The sequence below is a fragment of the Molossus molossus genome, unplaced genomic scaffold (assembly GCF_014108415.1).
Source record: "Molossus molossus isolate mMolMol1 unplaced genomic scaffold, mMolMol1.p scaffold_m16_p_1, whole genome shotgun sequence".
NCBI lineage: Eukaryota > Metazoa > Chordata > Mammalia > Chiroptera > Molossidae > Molossus > Molossus molossus.
The window spans coordinates 218,075,552-218,096,258 of NW_023425344.1; the positions used below are offsets into that span (position 1 = coordinate 218,075,552).

General features: G+C 40.0%; 1 protein-coding gene across 1 annotated transcript in view; it reads left to right on the forward strand.

The window, feature by feature from the left end:
* Positions 1 to 9,972: 9,972 nt before the first annotated feature.
* The window catches only part of SYNE2 (spectrin repeat containing nuclear envelope protein 2), a 288,966-nt gene continuing 278,231 nt past the window's right edge, over positions 9,973 to 20,707 (forward strand). The window contains exons 1-2 of the mRNA XM_036246314.1: positions 9,973 to 10,026; positions 17,929 to 18,005. The gene's annotated coding sequence lies outside the window, so the exon portion shown is untranslated. The remainder of the gene's footprint in view (positions 10,027 to 17,928; positions 18,006 to 20,707) is intronic.

The window sequence follows — 20,707 nt, forward strand, 5'->3', positions numbered from 1 at the left end:
CGCAAATTAATAAATGTGATACAGCACATAAACAAAATGAAGAATAAAAACCACATAATCATATCAGTAGATGCCGAAAAAGCCTTCAACAAAATCCATCATCATTTCTGATAAAAAACGTTCAGCAGTGTGGGAATAGAGGGATCACATCTCGACATAATAAAAGCCATATATGAAAGACCTACAGCCAACATTATATTCAATGGGCAGAAACTACAAGCATTTCCCTTAAGAACAGGAACAAGACAAGGATCCCCACTTTCGCTACTATTATTTAACATAGGACTCGATGTCTTAGCCACAGCATTCAGACAGGAAGAAAAAATAAAGGGATCCAAATTGGAAAGGAGGAAGTGAAACTGTCATTATTTGCAGATGACATGATATTATACATAGAAAACCCTAAAGACTCCATCAAAAATCTGCTAGACTTAATAAATGAATTTGGCAAAATAGCAGGATACAAAATTAACGTCAAGAAATTGACGGCATTCTAATACACCAATGATGAACTCACAGAAAGAGAAACTGAAAAAAACAATTCCATTTACCATCGCGGCAAAAAAAATTTAGATACTTAGGAATAAACTTAACCAAAGAAGTAAAGGACCTATTTGCAGAAAACTATAGGACATTGAAAAAAGAAATTGAGGAAGATATAAAAAAGTGGAAGCACATACCTTGTTCATGGATTGGAAGATTTAACATCATTAAAATGTCCATATTACCCAAAGCAATCTATATATTTAGTGCAATCCCCATCAAAATACCAACAACATATTTCACAGAACTAGAAAAAATACTTCAAACGTTCATATGGAACCAAAAAAGACCCTGAATAGCCACAGCAATCTTGAAAAAGAAGGACAAAGTAGGTGGGATCACAATACCGGATATCAGGTTATACTACAAAGCGACTATAATCAAAACAGCCTGGTACTGGCACAAGAACAGGCATATAGACCAGTGGAACAGAACAGAGAACCCAGAGATGAACCCAAGACATTATGCTCAATTAATATTTGACAAAGGTGGCAAGAGCATACAATGGAGTAAAGACAGCCTCTTTAATAAATGCTTTTGGGAAAATTGGACAGCCACATGCAAAGAAATGAAACTAGACCATCAGCTTACACCAAACATAAAAATAAACTCAAAATGGATAAAAGACTTAAATGTGACCTGTGAATCCATAAAAATACTAGAAGAAAATGTAGGCAACAAAATTTCAGACATCATACACAGCAGAATTTTCACTGATATATCACATAAGGCAACAGAAATAAAGGAAAAAATGAACACATGGAACTACATCAAACTCAAAAGCTTCTGCACAGCAAAAGAAACAACCATCAAAATGGAAAGGCAATCTACTGTATTGGAGAACATCATTGCCAATGATCCATCAGATAAGGGGTTAATTTCCAAAATATATAGAGTATTCATACAACTCAACAAAAGGAAGGCAAAGAACCCAATTAAAAAATGGACACAGGAGCTAAATAGACACCTCTCCAAACAGGACATACAAATGTCCAAGAGAGATATGAAAAAAATGTTCAACATCACTAATCATCAGAGAGATGCAAATTAAAACAACAATGAGGTATCACCTCACCCCTGTCAGAATGGCCACCATCAACAAATCATCAAACAAGTGTTGGTGAGGGTGTAGAGAAAAGGGGACTCTAGTACCCTGCTGGTGGGAATGCAGACTGGTGCAGCCACTAAGGAAAACAGTATGGTGTTACCTCAGAAAATTAAAAATTGAATTGCCATTTCACCCAGTGATCCCACTTCTAGGAATATACCCTAAGAAGCCTGAAACACCAATCAGAAAGAATATATGTACCCCCATGTTTATAGCAGCACTATTTACAATCGCTAAGATCTGGAAACAGCCCAAGTGTCCATCAGTAGACGAATGGATAAAAAAGCTGTGATACATATACACGATAGAGTACTATGCAGCTGTAAGAAAGCAAGATCTCTTATCCTTTGAGACGACATGGAGGGGCTTGGAAAGTATTATCCTAAGTGAAACAAGCCAAACAGAAAAAGACAAATACCACATGATCTCACTTATTTGTGGAATATAATGATCATAACAGTCTGAGGAATAGGGTAGACCCAAGGACGTGGAAGTAGGATACAGACTGACAACCCTCAGAAGAGGGGGTGGTGGGGGGAGGGAAGAGATTAACCACAGAACTTATATGCATGTACACATAACCAATAGACATGGACCACAAAGCCGGGGACAGGGTGGGGGTGATGGGGAGGAGGGTGTCAATGGGGTAAAAAAGGAGAAACATCTGTAACAAAAATAATGTAAAATAAAGAAAGAAAATAAATTCAATTTAAAAAGAATACATTGTATGAGTATTAGATGTGGTCAGTTATTAAGTGCAATGTTTGTTTACCTACTGGAAATATATCAATTTATATTATATTTTGGATTATATTTTGTCAGTATGTGTCTAAAATGTTTGTCGGAATATTTTGTACTTATTGAGGTAGTCTCATTAATGTTTTTTTATTTTTATTTTTTTAAACTTTTTTTAAAAAATAAATTTATTTTTTTTGTTACAGATATTTGTCCTTTTTTACCCCATTGGCACCCCCCTCCCCACCCCACCCCTACCCCATCCCCAGCTTAGTTGTCCATGCCCATTGGTCATGCATACATGCATATAAGTTCTGTGGTTTATGTCTTCCCCCCACCCCCCACCCCCTCTTTTGAGGGATGTCAGTCTGTGGCCTACTTCCATGTTTCTGGGTCTACCGTATTCCTCAGACTGTTATGTTTATTATATTCCGTAAAGAAGTGAGATCATGTGGTATTTGTCTTTTTCTGCTTGGCTTGTTTCACTTAGGATAATACTTTCCAGGTCCCTCCATATCATCTCAAAGGATAAGAGATCTTTCTTTCTTACCGCTGCATAGTACTCTATCGTGTATATGTACCACAGCTTTCTTACCCATTCGTCTACTGATGGACACTTGGGCTGTTTCCAGATCTTAGCTATTGTAGATAGTGCTGCTATGAACATGGGGGTACATATATTCTTCCTGATTGGTGTTTCAGGCTTCTTAGGGTATATTCCTTGAAGCGGGATCACTGGGTCAAATGGAAGTTTAATTTTTAATATTTTGAGGTCACACTGTATTCTTTTCCATAGTGGCTGCACTAGTCTGCATTCCCACCAGCAGTGTATTAGAGTCCCCTTTTCTCCACACCCTTGCCAACACTTGTTGTTAGATGATTTGTTGATGGTGGCCATTCTGACAGGTGTGAGGTGATACCTCATTGTTGTTTTAATTTGCATCTCTCTGATGATTAGTGATGTGGAGCATTTCTTCATATGTCTCTTGGCCTAATGTGTTTTTTAAATGGTATGGACTATGCTCTCATTATTAAAGAATTTATAAAGAAAACCCTGACAGCACTAGCTTGTTTTGCTCAGTGGTTAGAACGTCGGCCTGCGGTCCAGAGATACCCGGGTTCAGTTCCCGCTAAGGGCATGTACCTCAGTTGCAGTTTGTCCCCGGCCCTGGTTTGGTTGTGCAGGTGCCAACCACTTGATCTGTCCCTTCCACGTCGATGTTTCTTTCTCTCTCTCTCTCCCTTTCCCATTCTATCTGAACAAAAAATGGAAAAATGTCCTCAGGTGATGATTTAAAAAAAAAAAAAAAAAGAAGACCCTGACAGCATGGAAATAATCACTCTGAGAAAACTGAAAACGATTTTTCAATAATAAAGATACTTTTCCTCTAGTTTCCATATTGTCAGAGAATGTTGTATAATGTGAGTGTGACCTATAGTCATTTAAGGTGATACTGGGAACTTATCCATTAGAAGGCAGATTTGATCTGGCCAGATACCCTCTGTGGGTCCATGGGGAAGGTGTTACTTGTGGTTGTGGATGAGAACACAGCTGGTTGTCCTTCAGGAGGACCCAGAAGCTCAGAGCCCCACTCTGGCCTCGCTGGCACTAGCAGCCAGACTGGAGATTGATCACAACTCGGCACAGCTCAGTAGCTGACCTGGAAGATATATAACTTCTAGAGCAGCAAGGAACCGTTTTTTTCTTCATTCCTGGTGTTTGGAGTAATGCTTAGAAAGTGGTAAAATGGTTGGATTTGGTACTTCTGGGGACTATGAGTCATGCTTTTTATAGCATCCTAAAATCACAGATATATTTAGCCAGAAGGGCTCTTAGAGAATGTGTAGCTCTACCCTGATGTTATGGATGAGAAAACTTAGGATTCAGATGTGTGAAATGCATTCTCTGTGCTTGGGCTAGAACGAGGACTAGAACCCAGGTCTACCAAACCGCTAGTCCAGGAGTTTTCTGTGTCATGGCATTGCCTGCTCACAAGGCCGTCCAGCTTCCCAGACTACCCTTAGTGAGGCGGAGGTAATGCAGGCCAGTGTGCGGCTGACCTGTGCTGGTCCTGGCTTCCCTTGCTGTGGGCGGGGATCTCGGTGTGGTCCAGCTCAGATGAGTCTAGGTTCCTGTTACTGCTGCTCATTCATCATGCCTGTCCTACTAGAAATTAGTGTCATAGTATAACTCAATTAATTGATTTAATCTGCATAGAACAGAGCTGAAGCAGAGTGGTAACAATGGCCAAGAATCAAATAAAGTGAGGGAATATGTCTCCTTGTTTTGGGAGTCATTATTCCAAGGTCTTGCTGACCACCCTGCATAGTGCCTGAAGCAGACAAGCTGTACATTAATACACTTTGGGTAAATAATAACTGAATGAAGGCTGAACAATAATAGGACACCTTTCTGTTTTTGTTTTCTTTTTTGACAAGTTTTAGGAGACACCATGATATTTATGGAGATTAATAACATGGAAATGCTGATGCTTAATATCAGCAGGATAAATAATTTATTTGTGATATTATTGCAACTCTGTACAAACAAAATTAAAAAAAAAACCTATGTTAGAGATTTAAAATAGTCTAAAAAATTCACCAAAATGCTAGGAATGATGGTATTTGGATGGCTTTTAAGTTTTCTGTAACATTAAAAATTAATAAACCTTATTTTATAGTACAAAATCCTCTTAAAAGTAAATTAAAATGTGTATTCCATTTTATAGAAAATAAATTTGAACTATAGTTCAGCCTTTTGTCTTTACAGGATGAGTAATTTCGATTTAAAGGATTTTTTTTTCACTCTCTAAAAATACCTGGATCTGTTATTGGTGGAAGTCTATCGTGGTGGTGGATTGGAGGAACACATTTTTGCACCTATTCATGGTTCATAATTTGACAAGATTTACTTGTCCTGGGCAGCCTTCTCATCCACCAGTTTACATTTGCTAGATTCTTCCTGCTTTAGCCGGAAAACTTTGAGGGTATGAAGTTAAAAATTGCTCCTTTCTCATTTATGTCCGTTACGGCAAGCTTTGCTTTTTCAGATTCCCCAGGTGGTTAGTTATTGTTGTTGTTTAAGCTTCCCAAGCACTCTGCTTCTGTCTCTGGAAAACCTTTCCTACCTACTCATCAGTGTATCCCCAACGCCTGGTAGATATGATACATTGCCTGGCAAGTAGGAAGCACTCAACCAGTGTTTGTTAAGTGAATAAATGAATATGGTCGCATCTAGGAGTCTCAACTCTCCTTGAATTTGATTCCTGTTTTTGTATTTATCTTAAGACTGAGGATTAGGATAAAATTGGGTGAGAAAGCTTCTAAATTAATCAAGAAACTTAGCAACCATGTATATGTGATTGAAGGCTGTAGTGGCGCGTGGTCATCATAAGACAAAATGGACCCTTAACCTGAAAAAGGTTGCTTTTGCTAATTCCCAGTGTGAGTGGACACAGTTCAAGAGAACCATGGGTATCTGGCCAAGCAGCAGCTGGTACATCTGTTGATAAAGGCATGTGTAATTTGGGTGGATTATAGGAGTGCAGGCCAAACGGAAAAAGCAAATCACTCAGCCTTTGCCCATTTTTAATAGTAAATTTATTTGAGTGTGAGAAGACTTCTGTAGCTGCCACTGAAATTGGCAAGTATTATTCTGAAGAAATAGTACATTTCAGAAACAAACTTCTCATCTTAACAGCCAACATATTTTTTTGGCTGTTGTATTTGTTGGCAGAAACTTCAAATACAGAAATATTTCTTTTAAATATCCTGGAGAGACTAGTGTTTGGAAATTTAACAAATCCTTCCTCAGTGGGGAAATGCCACCACCAGAAACATGTGTAAAATGCTGGCACAGTTATGTTACCTGAAACACTTGACAAAAACATTGTTATAATCACAGTGAGATTCTGCAAATATTTCCCAAACATTACAGTCATGTCTGGTTTAAGAATTCTGCCAGTGTACATGCAACTGTTTCAACCACAGCTCAGTAGTTCAGCTTTGTAAATTTAACAGAATTTCTTCGTCCCCCAACCCCCCTTTCTTTCCCAGAATAGTTTGGGATTGAAGTTCCTGTGAAACCTTGCAAACCCAAGAAAAAAAGCATTACAAGTAGAAACAGGCATTTTACCTTAAGTACATATAGGAAGACAATTTGAAGGCAATTCAGTTTTCCTATAGTCAAGAATTATGGCCATTTGGGAGAAAAAAAATCTTGTTAAATGGAAGAAAAGGGAACAGTTTAAGTGGAGATACCTAGGGACAAAATTATAACTGTCCTTAAAACAAAATCCTGCTACTTGAAAAGTCCTGAGTTTAAAAATTATTTTTTTCATGTGTGTATAAAAAAAGTCCTTGTATGCTTTGAGTCTTGGTTTGCTTGCTTATTTATTCATTTAGGTGTTTTAATTTGCTCATTTTCTACTTTATTCACAAAAGATTTAATATGACCAAAACAAATATGTATAAAACCAGGTATTATATGTTAATAAGAAATAAAAACAGCCCTGACCAGTATGGCTCAGCTGGCTGGGCGTCATCCCATGCACTGAGGTCCCCGGTTTGATTCCCAGTCAGGGCACATGCCCGCGTTTTGGGCTCCATCCCTGGTAGTGGGCATGCAGGGGTGGCCGCTCCACGTTTCTCTTTCTCTCCCCCTCTCCCTTCCTCTCTCTCTCTAAATATCAGTAAAAAAATCTTTAAAGAAAGTTCTTTTTTTTTTTATCCTCATCCGAGGATATTTTTCCATCTTTGTTCAGATACAGTGGGAGGGAGAAAGAGAGAGAGAAACATCGACGTGAAAGGGACACATTGAGTGGTTGCCACCCGCACAACCCAACCAGGGCCGCCGGGGACAAACTGCAACCGAGGTACGTGCCCTTAGCGGGAACCGAACCCGGGCCTCTCTGGACCGCAGGCCGACACTCTAACCGCTGAGCCAAACCGGCCAGGGCTAAAGAAAGTTCTTTAAAAAAGAAATTAAAACAAAAAACAAGCTAGGGAAAAACAAACATACTGAGGACCTACATAACTGCTACAGTTTGACCTCGAAATTAGCTCTGCGTTTCTGCAAAGTGAAAAATAAAAATTAAGTATGTGGTTCTTATGTTCAGTAAGAAAAACAACAATAAAAATAAAACAACAACAAAAACAAAAATCCAACCTGTTTCTCCAAGGAAATAAAGAATTTTTTAGCACTAAATACTAAAAAGAAAAAGAAAAAAAACGTAGGGAGCTGCGTTCAAGGGGGAGCTGAGACTTGTAGAATGTGTCCTCAACAACATTGCTGGTCTTTTCATTTATTTATTCACTCTTAACCTTTCCTCAAACATTTACTATGTACTTACTATGTGCCATACACTGTGCTAGATGGTAAGGATACCACAGCAAACAAGACAGGGAGCTCAATGTCTAGAATCTGAAGATTACCCAGGGCCAAGGGATCTACTCCAAAGGGACAGGCGGGCCTAGTGGTGGAGTGTCTAATCACTGGGTTTCTCCATATCAGCTGGCATTTCACGTTGCCATTCAGGACCTACAGCCTCTAGGTTGATGCCAGGGATGTTTACAGTATATTCCAGCGTAAATGCCAGGAAGAAGCTAACAGGAACTGGGCTATGGGAGGCAGGGCTCCAGCCCGCTTGGCTGGGGCACAGGGCTGAGGTTATTCCTGGAGTGAGGACCAGAGATAAGTGATCTCTTAGTTACACAGCTACTTCTTTGGGGAACAAGGCCAATTCCCCGTAAAGCCAATTTACTGAATGGCAAGCTGGCCTAATTACTTATTTCTATTCATTATTTGGAAAGTTTAAGCAATTCATGTATGATACAATGATTTTTAATAGCCTTTTGAAGACTTATGTGATGTTTAAGGTATTTTCTTTTTGTTGTAGTGTGCTGCCATTTTATGGAATATACAGTTTGTATTTGCCCTGCTGTGATGGGAACAGGCTGGGGCAGAGAGAGAGAGAAAAACACCTTGCAGAGCCTAGATTGCTAATCTACATGAGAGAAGAGGTTGAGGGGCAGGGCATGGGGACATCGGGAAGAGGCAGAGTCAGAATATATTCACAAATTGTATAATCATTAATAATTTATATTCTTGAGTGCAAAGAATTCTTAGGGATATATTTTTTCTTATGAATAATAATAAGGCAATTTATTATGCCCCTCAGTACCCACTCCCTCTCCCTCTCACTATTCCACACCCCACTGAAGGCATTGCTAATCTATTGCTTCTAGGAAAGACTCCATGGGGTCAGGGTCTCCATGGGAATGAGGACAGGTGACATAACTTAGTACAAGACGATGGGGCAGGGGCAACAGAAACTGGCAGAAATGATAGAGTAGGTTGCAAAGTCATTCTTCGTGTTTTAGGGGTGATAACCATGTTGTCTACACGTTAGATCTCTTCCTAGACCTTAGAACTGGAATCTAGATGTCTTCAGGTGACTTGGCATTGAGAAATATTTTAAAAATCTTATTTACTGAAAGTACATCAATTTCCATTTTCCAATAGTAAGTTTTTCTTTCTCAGCAATGAGCAATTTGCATTTGTATCTCATTTTGTAATTTTCAACATGCTACATGTTATCTCATCTTGTCCATACAGAAAATCTGAGTAAATTTAACTCACTTATTTGTACCCTCCCTTATTCCAGAGAAAGTATGAAGTAGTTTACAGAGAAACATAAAATTTAATAGAATAAAAAAATAAATGAGGACATTGCAGTGAAGAAAAAATAAGGGTAGGTGAATAAAGCCAGTAGAAAAGTAACTTGTTTTCCATAAAGTTATTTGTAGTTGCTAGAGCTGGGCTATCCACCCCCCACCCCCCGCCAAAAAACAAACAAACAAACAAAAAAAAAACGAAAGGGAAACTTTGTTTATAAAAATAACATGGTCATTAGATTAAAAGAATAAATGCTCAGGGCCACAGTCTCTCTTGGTACTGGGACAGAGAATTTTCCACAGTGTGTTCTCATAAAAGGAACACTGTGTGGCTTGCAGACTGTACTCCTGAACTCCTGTGGAAGAAGTACACGGTAGACTGTTTCCTAGAATAACCTGCTTGGTAAGGCTTACGGGATTATACCAAAATGCATTTTAATAAAAGTAGTTTTCCGAGAGGGTAAAACAATGCAGTTCAGGTTCACAGCTCCCTGATGGTTGGACAGGATCCAAAGACAACATCCAGGAATGAGTGGACTCAGTCTTTCAGGCATTTCTCCATGAATATTATTTCTTGTAATCCAATGTTTTTAAATATGCAGAAGAGACTGTCAGGTTAGATACTTTGCCAGGAAACTGAAAGGCTATGAGTTGGCTTAGACAAAATCATTATCCTCATTTCACAGATGAAGAAACAGGACCTTGGAGAAGAGAATGATCATCCAAGGCTGTGTGGTCGGTCAGTGGTGGAACCAGGACCGACACCAGTTTGTCTGACTCTAAGTCTGTGACTCTTTCAGCCATTTCATCTCTTTTCTCTAATTTAAGTAGAGTTCTGTTACAGTTTGAAAGTGTTAAAAATGAATATTTTCAATATCTACATTGTACTTGCTGCTTAAATGTTAAATACTTAGAAGAAAGAAAACATTCACCATTGAGCTGAAGTCTCATCCCCTCTGAATTTGGTGGGTTTTATTCCTGAGCACATTTCTGTTTTGTTTTGTTTTTTACCTCATATGTATGTTTGTGTTTAAAATTTACAGAAAGTACATAAGTGAGTCATAGTATATCAGTACTTTTGCACTACCCCCACGCCCAATTTATAGTTTTGATATATAACCATATTGATACTGGTTGTTCATTCATTTTATTTTATTATTTATTTATTTAATTTTTGTTACAGTTTATAGTTTTGATATATAATCATGTTGATACTGGTTGTTCATTCATTTTATTTTATTATTTATTTATTTAATTTTTGTTACAGTTTATAGTTTTGATATATAACCTTGTTGATACTGGTTGTTCATTTTATTTTATTATTTATTTATTTATTTATTTAATTTTTGTTACAAATGCTTCTCCTTTTTCCCCTATTGACACCCTCCTCCCAATCCCACACCACCCCAGCATTGTTGTCTATGTCCATGGTTACACATACATGCATATAAGTTCCGTAGTTTATTTCTCCTCTCCACTCCCATACCCCTCTTCTGAGGTTTGTCAGTTTGTACCTTACGTCTATGTTTCTGGGTCTATTTTGTTCATCAGCTTGCTTTGTTCATTATATTCCACAAATAAGGGAGATCATGTGGTATTTGTCTTTCTCTGATTGGCTTGTTTTGCTTAGCATAATGCTCCCCAGGTCCCTCCATGTTGTCTCAAAGGGTAAGAGATTTTTCTTTCTTACAGCTGCATAGTACTCCATTGTGTATATGTACCACAGCTTTTTTATCCACTTATCTATTGATGAACACTTGGGCTGTTTCCAGATCTTAGCAATTGTAAAGAGTGTTGCTATATTCTTTCTGATGGGTGTTTCGGACTTCTTAGGGTATATTCCTAGAAGTGGGATCACTGGGTCAAATGGCAGTTCAATTTTTATTTTTTGAGGAAACACCATATTGTTTTCCATAGTGGCTGCATCAGTCTGCATTCCCACCAGCAGTGGACTAGAGTCTCCTTTTCTCCACACCCTCGCCAACACTTGTTGTTTGATGATTTGTTGATGGCAGCAGCCCTCTGGCAGGTGTTGTTCATTCATTTTAGCTGTGGAATAGTCTTCCCTTTTATGACTCAACCACCCACAGTTTATCCTTTCTCTTACCAATAGGATTTGGTTATTTCCCGTTTTTGTTTTTTTTTTGTTAATTCTCACCTGATTAATTCTCAATGATTTTTACATAGCGTGGAAGGGAGGGCAGGAGAGAGAGAGAAACATTGATGTGAGAGAGACACATCTATTGGTTGCCTCCTGCACGATCCCCACTGGGGCCGAGGATCAAACCTGCAACCCAGGTATGTGCCCTTGACTGGGAAGCGAACCCGTGACCCTCCTCGGGCCCATGCTCTAACCTTGGAACCAAACCAGCCAGGCCTGCAGAAATTTATTAAGTCACCAATGGCTGCTGCTCCTGTCTGAGCATTCGTGTGATGCGGAGGTCTCCTGGGAAACCTGGCACCCAAAGTGCTGTTTGGGTCCCTTTGTAAGCAGTGCTGCTCTACCTGCATGGGCCTTCACTGCCCTCTAACTCCCTGCATGTCTCTCTGGTTGGTTGGTTCGGATTCTTGTCCTTGGCCTGTTCTAAGCACCATTTGTTTCTTTTAAAAAATATTTTTTTCTTTATTGATTTTAGAGAGAGGAAGGGAGAGGGAGAGAGATGGAAACATTAATGAGAGCGAACATCGATTGGTCCCCTCCTGCATGCCCCCCCACTGGGGATTTGGCCCACAACCTGGGCATGCGCCCTGAGCCGGACCTCTTGGTGCATAGGTTGAGGCTCAGCCACTGAGCCACACAGGCAAGGTAGCACCATTCATTTCTTAAGTGCCCTACCTTACGCTGGCTCCCCCTGCTCCCAAGAGATGACCTCACTTATTATTTTCCTGAGAAAAAGAAGGTCATCTGATGAGAGCTCCCTAAATCCTCTCTCCCAAACTTCTCAGTATTTCCACCCAGAAGAAGAATCAATGTGTTTTGCAGACCACATATTCTTTATGTAATGAATGGAGGTATATATTTTTAAAAAGCTTCTCAGACAGCCAAAGGGAGCTTTGTCTTACTAGGAGCTACACCATCTTCAAAATCACTCATTCAAATATCCCTCTTCTAGCGTAATTCCTACTCTCACTGTAACGGTCCTTGATCAATCGGTGTGCGCCCTCATGCTGTCTCTTCACTCCTTCCTGTCTTTGCATCCTCTTTTTCCACGTCACCCCTCCCCTCCCACTCCCACGCTGCCTGCCTCTCCCAGAGCCCGAAACTTTCCTGCATTACTCTGCGTGGCTACCCTTCTGGGAACTTTCCTTTATTTCTCCTAGGTTCAATATCCAGTCTCTGTGTTTCTCATTTTTAGTTTAGTTTTCTATTTTGCAAAATACTTTTTTTCCTCTTGTTTTATTTTCTTATTTTGTTGGGACAACTCTTCCAGTAGCTCTCTAAGGGTGAGTGCACAGTATATAACTTTTCTGAAGTCTTGTATGTCAGGAAATGACTTTTTTCTATGTCTCACACTTAATACATAGCTGGGCATAGAGTATAGGTTGAAAATAATTTCCTATCTCATTTTTAAAAACAGTGGTAAAATATACATAACAAAATTTACCTTTTTTTTTTTTATCCTTACCTGAGGACATTTTGCATTTATCTTCAGATAGAGCGGGAGGGAGAGAGGGAGGAAGAGAGAGAGAAACATCCATGTGAGAGAGACACATTGACTGGTTGCCACCCACACGACCCCAACCAGGGCCGGGGACAAACTGCAACTGAGGTGCATGCCCTTAGTGGAACCGAACCTGGGACTCTCTGGTCCACGGGCTGGTGCTCTAACCGCTGAGCCAAACTGGCCAGGGCCCAAATGAACCATTTTTAAGTGTACAGTTTGCTGCATCAAATCAGTCAGGAAACCTTGTTGGCACCATCGTTAGCATATTTTCAGAATCTGACTACTGATCAGTGCTCCTGCACTCTGGTCCCTGCTATCATCTGGATTACTGTGAGACCCTTTCCTCCCAGCATTTTATTATGAAAATTCTCAAACACACAGCATAGTTGAAAGAATTTTACACAAATACTCAACACCTAGCTTTCACCTTTAACATTTTTCCCAACTTGCTTTCTCATTTATTGATTATCCAGCCCTTTGTCCATTATTCTATAATAACCTTTTAACTAGTCTCCCTGCTTCATTCCTTGTCGTATCATTTGTTCTCAGCACATCAACCTGGGCAATAATTTTGAAACATAAGTGAAATGGTATCAAAACTCTGGTAATGTCTACCTGTTTCACTTCTACCAAGTTGGCAGTCTTTATGATTCTAAAAGGGAAAATTGCCTTGGAAACTTTCAGATTTCTGTGGAATTGTGAGTGCATACTGAATTTCTGTGCAGTGTTATAGCAGTTGCATCCCTGAGGATGAGACCGACCTTTGTCTTTTGGAGGGAAGAAACTGTACTGCTTGTTCAGGAGGCTAAAATCTTTAAGCATCTGTTCCTGCGGAGGAGGTTTTCTTGCATTTTGCTCTCCATTTGAGCATGTGTGTGGGCGTGGATGTTTATAAACGAGACTAAATCTGATTTCATAAGGGCTTTCTAAAATTCTGTCCAATAGAATATGACTTTTTGCTTTGATATTATTAAAAACCTAATGAATAAAGAAAAGCTAGTGAAGTGTCTTAGCAGCATGCAGAACAAAATTTTTTTTTTCTTTTAATTTTTTTTCTTTATTGATTTTTAGGGAGAGAGGAAGGGAGAGGGAGAGAGAAACATAGATGAGAGAGAACATCGATTGGCCGCCTCCTGCATGCCCCTCACTGGGGATTGGGCTCACAACCTGGGCATGTGGCCTGACCAGGAATCGAACCAGTGACCTCCTGGTGCATGGGTCGATGCTCAATCACTGAGCCACACTGGCCAGGGCAGAACCCAAACTTTGAAATCTCTCTTTATAAAACTTTAACATATATCTCTCATTATACATTGTCAGGTAAAGGTGTAAAGTGGAAGAACTTGTTGATTCTGTTTGTAACTGATACTGTGAAGCCCTTTATGACTTTAAAATCCAGTTCATCTTATGGTGTCATTTCCGGAAACATTCAGTTGTTAGCAATTTTTCTTTTGTTGCCTACTTTTGCCAGGTCCTCCAGGTGCCTGTTTTGTGTTTGTTTTGACTTCTTTTTTTTCATTATTAGAGGATCTCCGGAAAAGATGTGATCATCTTTGGCTGTCCATTCAAATGTAAGAGTGAGGAATGTAAAAGCCAATTAGTGGAATTTCACAGTAGGGTTATTTGGCAGGGAACATACTTTTCTCTAGGGGATCCTCAAATAGCAGTATCTGGAGGTCTTTTCTAGGATGCCTTTTGTCTTCTCCAGAAAAGGATGCTTTGAAATCTGACCTGTGGGCGGAGCTAGGGTTCTGGGGAAATAGGTCTGGTGGCCAGTGCTCTTGGGATAGGTAAGGGCTGGGGGCCCTACTACTGTGTCCATGCAACCTTGTCTAAAGTCTTGCTGTCAGCCCTGATCTCCAGCACATTCATTTTCAGACCTATGTCTCATCCTTAGCTTCTGCAGTATCTCTTGCTTCCGCATCCCAAACCTCTCAGGGTTTCTTCAAAGATAGGGATGGGGAAGCGGGAGTTAATACGAAACACTGGAATCTTTGGTAGCAATTTAGGAACAAAGTACAGTGATACCTCGGTTCTCAAACGCCTTGACTTTCGACCAAATCGGTATTCGACCAGGAGATTCGAGAAACTTTTGTCTTGGAATCCGAACAAATATTTGGAACTCGAACTTCCGAGATGAGCCGAGTTCAGCCGAATGGCGTTCATTCGGCCCAGCGCGCCTTGCTTGCGTCATCAGTGTGAGTGCAGAGAGAGAGTCACGCTTTGTGGAGAGAGTCACGCTTTACACTGAATTTAACCCTTAGACATACTGTACACTTTTATTTCTTGTTGAGACTTATGTTTTTCTACATATTATATACAAATTAGGCCAGTAAATAGGCATTTTCTGGGGCTTGGAACGAATTAATCCAGTTTCCATTATTTCCTATTGGGTTTCATTGCTTCGGTTCTCGAACAATTTGGTTCTCGACCGTCCTCCTGGAACGAATTATGTTCGAGAACCGAAGTATCACTGTAATGGAGTCACAGGGAGAGGTGATAACAAAAGGAATGAAGAGACATGCATGGGGGGGACCCCAAACCATTGTTAGTACTTTGAACTTAAAGATGCCATCAAGCTTTTTAGGAGGCTGGTGACACCGTGGTAGCAAAGGCAGGAGACTTTGGCTGGGGAAATTATGAACTGTAGAAAGTTTGAGCGTGGAGTGCAAGGGCAGAATATCTAGGTTAAAATGTGCTGATGGAAATTAAAATAATTACTTCCTGAGTACATGCCTTCTAGATCTACGCCGATTTAACACGTCCGATTTTGTAGCGTTGGAAGTTTTCGTCCTGAAGTTTTTTCATTCTTTATCTAAGAATTGTGGCTAGCTTTCATTTTAACTGCTGATTAAGAAATAGGATAATCCTGATAAATTATTTCATAGATTATAATACATACCATTTATATCCTGTAATACCTCTCCCTGAGTAAGGACTCAGTACATGTTAGTTGTTACTGCAGTGCTTCGATTTCACGTGCTTTTTCATGGAATTCCTACAACCCCCCCATAAGTGTTATCATCCCCCCTTTGCTGGCAGTGGGCATTGCAGTTCGGAACGTTTGGGACTTAGTCAAGGCCAACAGACAGCTCTTGGACAAGTGGCTGCATTCACTCAGCTGCTTTTATCATGGTTGAAGTGGGTGGTTTGGCGGCACTGTTGGTATTGGCCAGTGACTGACACGGCTTCATTGTGAGGTAGCTTGATAGCGAGCACAGCGGTATTACATCCAGAGAGCTGCTACATGTTTGTTTTCCAAAAGTGTAGTGAATAGATCGGATTGATTGTTCTGGCATTTTGTGGCGGTCATTAGAAAAATAAAGCGCCGGAAAGGAGACAATAGAGTAGACTTAAAAAATCATCTGGTCTGGGAATTGGTGGCAATTGCTTCTGGTTAAATGATGATGAAAAAATAAGTAATAACAGAGTCAGGAAAAGTTAATGGGAAAAAGATGAAGAAACTTACTGTGTGTGTGGCACCGACTTTATTCTGTGAGCTCGTAAGCAGATCAGTGTTAATAGTTGTCAGCTGCTAGGAATAGCTCTATAACTTAACTGACAGGAGGGAGATCCTTCAGATTCCCTGGGTGGACCATAAAGAGCATGATACAGCAACAACAGTGGGGAAAAAAGGATGAGGGAGGCACTCCAGGGAAAAAGCTACCATTTAAATCACTCCGTTAAACAATAACCTGAACGTCCTTACTGCGTCCTGCCGTGGTACACTGCTTAGCCTTTGAAGATAAGATAGATGTCTCTTTCTCCCTGTTGCTTTATACAGTGATTGTTGAGTGCTACGACCCTGCCAGGGCTTGTTAGCAAACTGTGTAATAGTGAGAAAATAAGAGCCTCGAAGAGCGACCAAAAGACTTTCAGGAGTCTTTACCAGAAATTTTTGACAAATTCAGAATTTTTGTAATTTTATTTGTGTCAAGAGAGTGTTTTTGTTTTTGTTTTTAAATGAAGATACAGTTATACAGGTTCCATAGCATATGGATCAGAGAACTGCTCCTGAACCAAATAATACCTTTGTCCTTATTTTGTTAAATAAAAAAGTTTTCTTTTTAAAAAAATATTTTTTCTTTATTGATTCAAAAATTTTTGAAATATGTTTTTATTGATTTTTTTTTTTTTTTGAGAGAGAGAGAGGAAGGGAGAGAGTTGGAAACATCTGTGTGAGAGAGGAACATTGATCGGCTGCTCCCTACTGGGGATCAGGCCTGCAACCTAGGCATGTGCCCTGACTAGTAATCAAACGCAGACATTTCAGTCCATGGGACGGCACTCAGTCCACTGAGCCACACCAGCTGGGTTCTTTTTTGGTTTTAGAGAGAGAGGAAGGGAGAGGGAGAGAGAGACAGAAACACTGATGAAAGAGAACATTGATTGGGCGCCTCCTGCATGCCCTCTGGGGATTGGGCCCACAACCTGGGCATGTGCCCTGACTGGGACTCGAACCAGTAACCTCTTGGTGCATGGGTCGATGCTCAACCAATGAGCCACACCGGCTGGGCAAAAAACAGTTTTCTTAATGCAGCAGAAATATGCATTCATCTGAAAATTTTAAAATGCAGATAAAACGAAGAAAATAAAAACCACCCATAATTTTATTTATTAGAAACAATATTCAAATTTCATTTTGAGTTGACAATTTTCTAGTCATAGTAATGCAAAGTAAATGCCAAGATTTCTTTAAAAAGGGGAAATTCTCTAGTGTTTGAGGTTTTAGAGATACCAGAGGCATATTAAGATGTATTACATAAGCAAACCACAGTCCTTTCAAAATAGCTTATGCCATTTTTAGACATATGTATATTGGTTTAATCAGTGGTTCTCAACCTTCCTAATGCTGCAACCCTTTAATACAGTTCCTCATGTTGTGGTGACCCCCAACCAAAAAATTATTTTTGTTGCTACTTTATAACTGTAATTTTGCTACTGTTATGTCTTAGGCGACCCTGTGAAAGGGTCATTCGACCCCCAGGTTGGGAACTGCTGGTTTACATGAATTTTAAAAATGCAATTACACATGATTCCACTTGATCGTAGGCTCTCCAGTGCCACTGCATGAACCCTTCACCCAGTCTTTGGTATGTGCCTGAAGATGGTCCCTTATTTACTTTTAGGAATAGTCTCATTTATTTCCATTCTAAAATAAATGATATTTGTTACATAATTGTGTGTAACTTTTATTTGAAGAGGAAAAGTGAAGCTGTGAGGACGGACTCTTCTGTGCTGTGATTCCACCTAGAAGGCCGCGCTGTGCCCGGAATGCAGTGAGTGGATGGCCCTGGAGATTTTGGTTGATAGACAGCCCTTTTGGTTTAGCCAAGCCCTCATTCCTCTTTCTGCTTTCACACTCTTTTTTTTTTTTTTTTTAATCCTCACCCGAGGACATTTTTTTGTTGTTGTTCAGGTAGAGCGGGAGGGAGAGAGAGGAACAGAGAGAGAGAGAGAAAAACATCGATGCGAAGGGACACATCAAGTGACTGCCACCCGCACGACCAACCAGGGCCGGGGACAAACTGCAACTGAGGTACATGCCCTTAGCGGGAACCGAACCCGGGTCTCTCTGGACCGCAGGCCGACGCTCTAACCGCTGAGCCAAACCGGCCAGGGCTGCTTTCACACTCTTTTTAGCTTCTCAATTCAGACCCTGGGAAATCTCTCAAAACATTCTTCTCTACTCTGTTTCAGTTTTTCCTGGGCCCTATTTGGCAAGTAAATTCCTCTCCAGAGATTACTCACCAAAGACAATTGTGTTGGAAATGTCATCCCAAGTTTTCTTCTGTAGCGTGTTTTGATAAGTGATTGTACCAAGACAGTATTTGGGTCAATAATGTAACGCTTCTAATTGTTGAGTCAGTCTTCAAAGTTTGGTTTTACTTTTGACGGACATTTTTAGAAGGCCTAGGATATTCTTTAATAAATAAAAAATTATCTTGTTAACTTGTTTGCTAATAAATTTTCATTAAAAGCAAAACTTAGATAAATAGTTATTTTTAAGGTCTAGACCAATTTTTTTTTTTTTTTTTTTTTTTTTACTAATATAATTATTTTAAACAACTTTAATATGCAATATAGTGATTCCCACACATTAGTCTGACACAGCACAGGAACATTTCATTTCCTTTCTAAAAAGTAAAAAAAATATTTTTTTGTAATCTTCACCCAAGGATATTTTTGCATTGATTTTTAGAGATGGAAGGGAGTGGGTGGGGAGAGCAAGAAAGAGAGAGAGAAACAAACATTGATGTGAGAGAGACCCATCAATTGGTTGCCTCCCATGTGACCCCAACTGGGGCGGGGGGTTGAACCTGCAACCTAGGTATGTGCCCTTGACCGGAATCAAACCTGAGACCCTTCGGTCTGAGGGCCAACACTCTTAACTGCTGGGCCAAAGCAGCCAGGACCAGGAACATTTCTTGATTTTCTGGTTATCATTTTATTGTCTATTGTTCTGTTTTTATTTATTTTTTATTTTTTTATTTTTTCCTCACCCGAGGACATTTTTCCATTTTTGTACAGAGTGGGAGGGAGAGAGAGGAAGAGAGAGAGAGAGAGGGAAACATCGATGTGAAAGGGACACATCGAGTGGCTGCCACCCGCACGACCAACCAGGGCCGGGGACAAACTGCAACCGAGGTACATGCCCTTAGCGGGAACCGAACCCGGGTCTCTCTGGACCGCAGGCGGACGCTCTAACCGCTGAGCCAAACCGGCCAGGGCTGCTTTTATTTTTAATATAAATACACTCGATACCTTGTTTTTGATGAATACTGAATGTCAGTGAGTGGTGTTTAGAGATATTATTAAATTCAAAGTTTCTGAATAATGCTAATAGGACTATTTTGGGTGAAATTCTGGTTTATAATAAGTACACTCCTGACAGTCACATCTGATTCCAGCTTCACATGATGGGCACTTCTCCTTTGTTTCTGTGGCACCTTCTACCTGCATCTCTAAGAGGATTTTGCTCAGCATTCTATTCATTTGTTATTCGAAGAAGATGGAATTGCTTGAAAGCAGGGTCTAGCATATATAAATATTTGTTGAGTAAATGAAGGACAAAAAAATAAAGAAAGAAAAATAAAGAAATCTGACTCAGTGGTAGCTAGCTTTATGAGGTACCAACCTGTATTGGTCAAAAGCATAAAATCTGAAGCCAAAACCACCTGGGTTCAACTGGTAGCTCCATCACTGATTAACTGTATGTCCTTAGACAACTGCATGTGACATTTATATGTCTCAGTTTTGTCTTTTCAAATATGGGGATAATTACAGTGCTTGACTCATAGAGTTGTTATAAAGATTAAAGGAGGTTATATGCAAAGTTCTTAGAATAGAGCCTGTATATAGTAAGTGCTATAACAGCATTTACTACTATTATTATTTTTTGTTTGTTGGTTGGTTTACTTTTTTTTTTTTAATCATCACCTGGGGATATTTTTACGTTTATCTTCAGACAGAGTGGGAGGGGGAGAGACGAGAGAGAGAGAGAAAGAGAGATGTGAAAGAGACACATCAATTGGTTGTCACCCACATGACCCCAATGGGGCTGGGGACGAACTGCAACCGAGGTACGTGCCCTTGGTCGGAATCGAACTTGGGACTCCTTGGTTCGCAGGCTGATGCTCTAACTAACCTCTAATCCAAACTGGCCAGGATTGTTCATTGGTTTAAATAGCCCTGGAGTGGAATAGAGGGTCTCCATAGGAAATTCACTCTGGAATTCAGTTTTTCTTCCTGTGTGATGAAGTACTTTGTCTTCCCTTTGGGTTCAGGAGCCCTTGGGTATGGAATGGGGAGTGGAGGTCCTCAGTACATCAAAAGCTAAGGACATGTGTACCTTGATCAGTATTCAGGCTGCACAGGCTCACTTAAACAGCTTTTTATTTTTGTATAGAATCCTATCAATTTAGTATAGTAACACTGTTACCTCAGGCAGGCTCTGATTCATTTTAATTCACGGGATAAA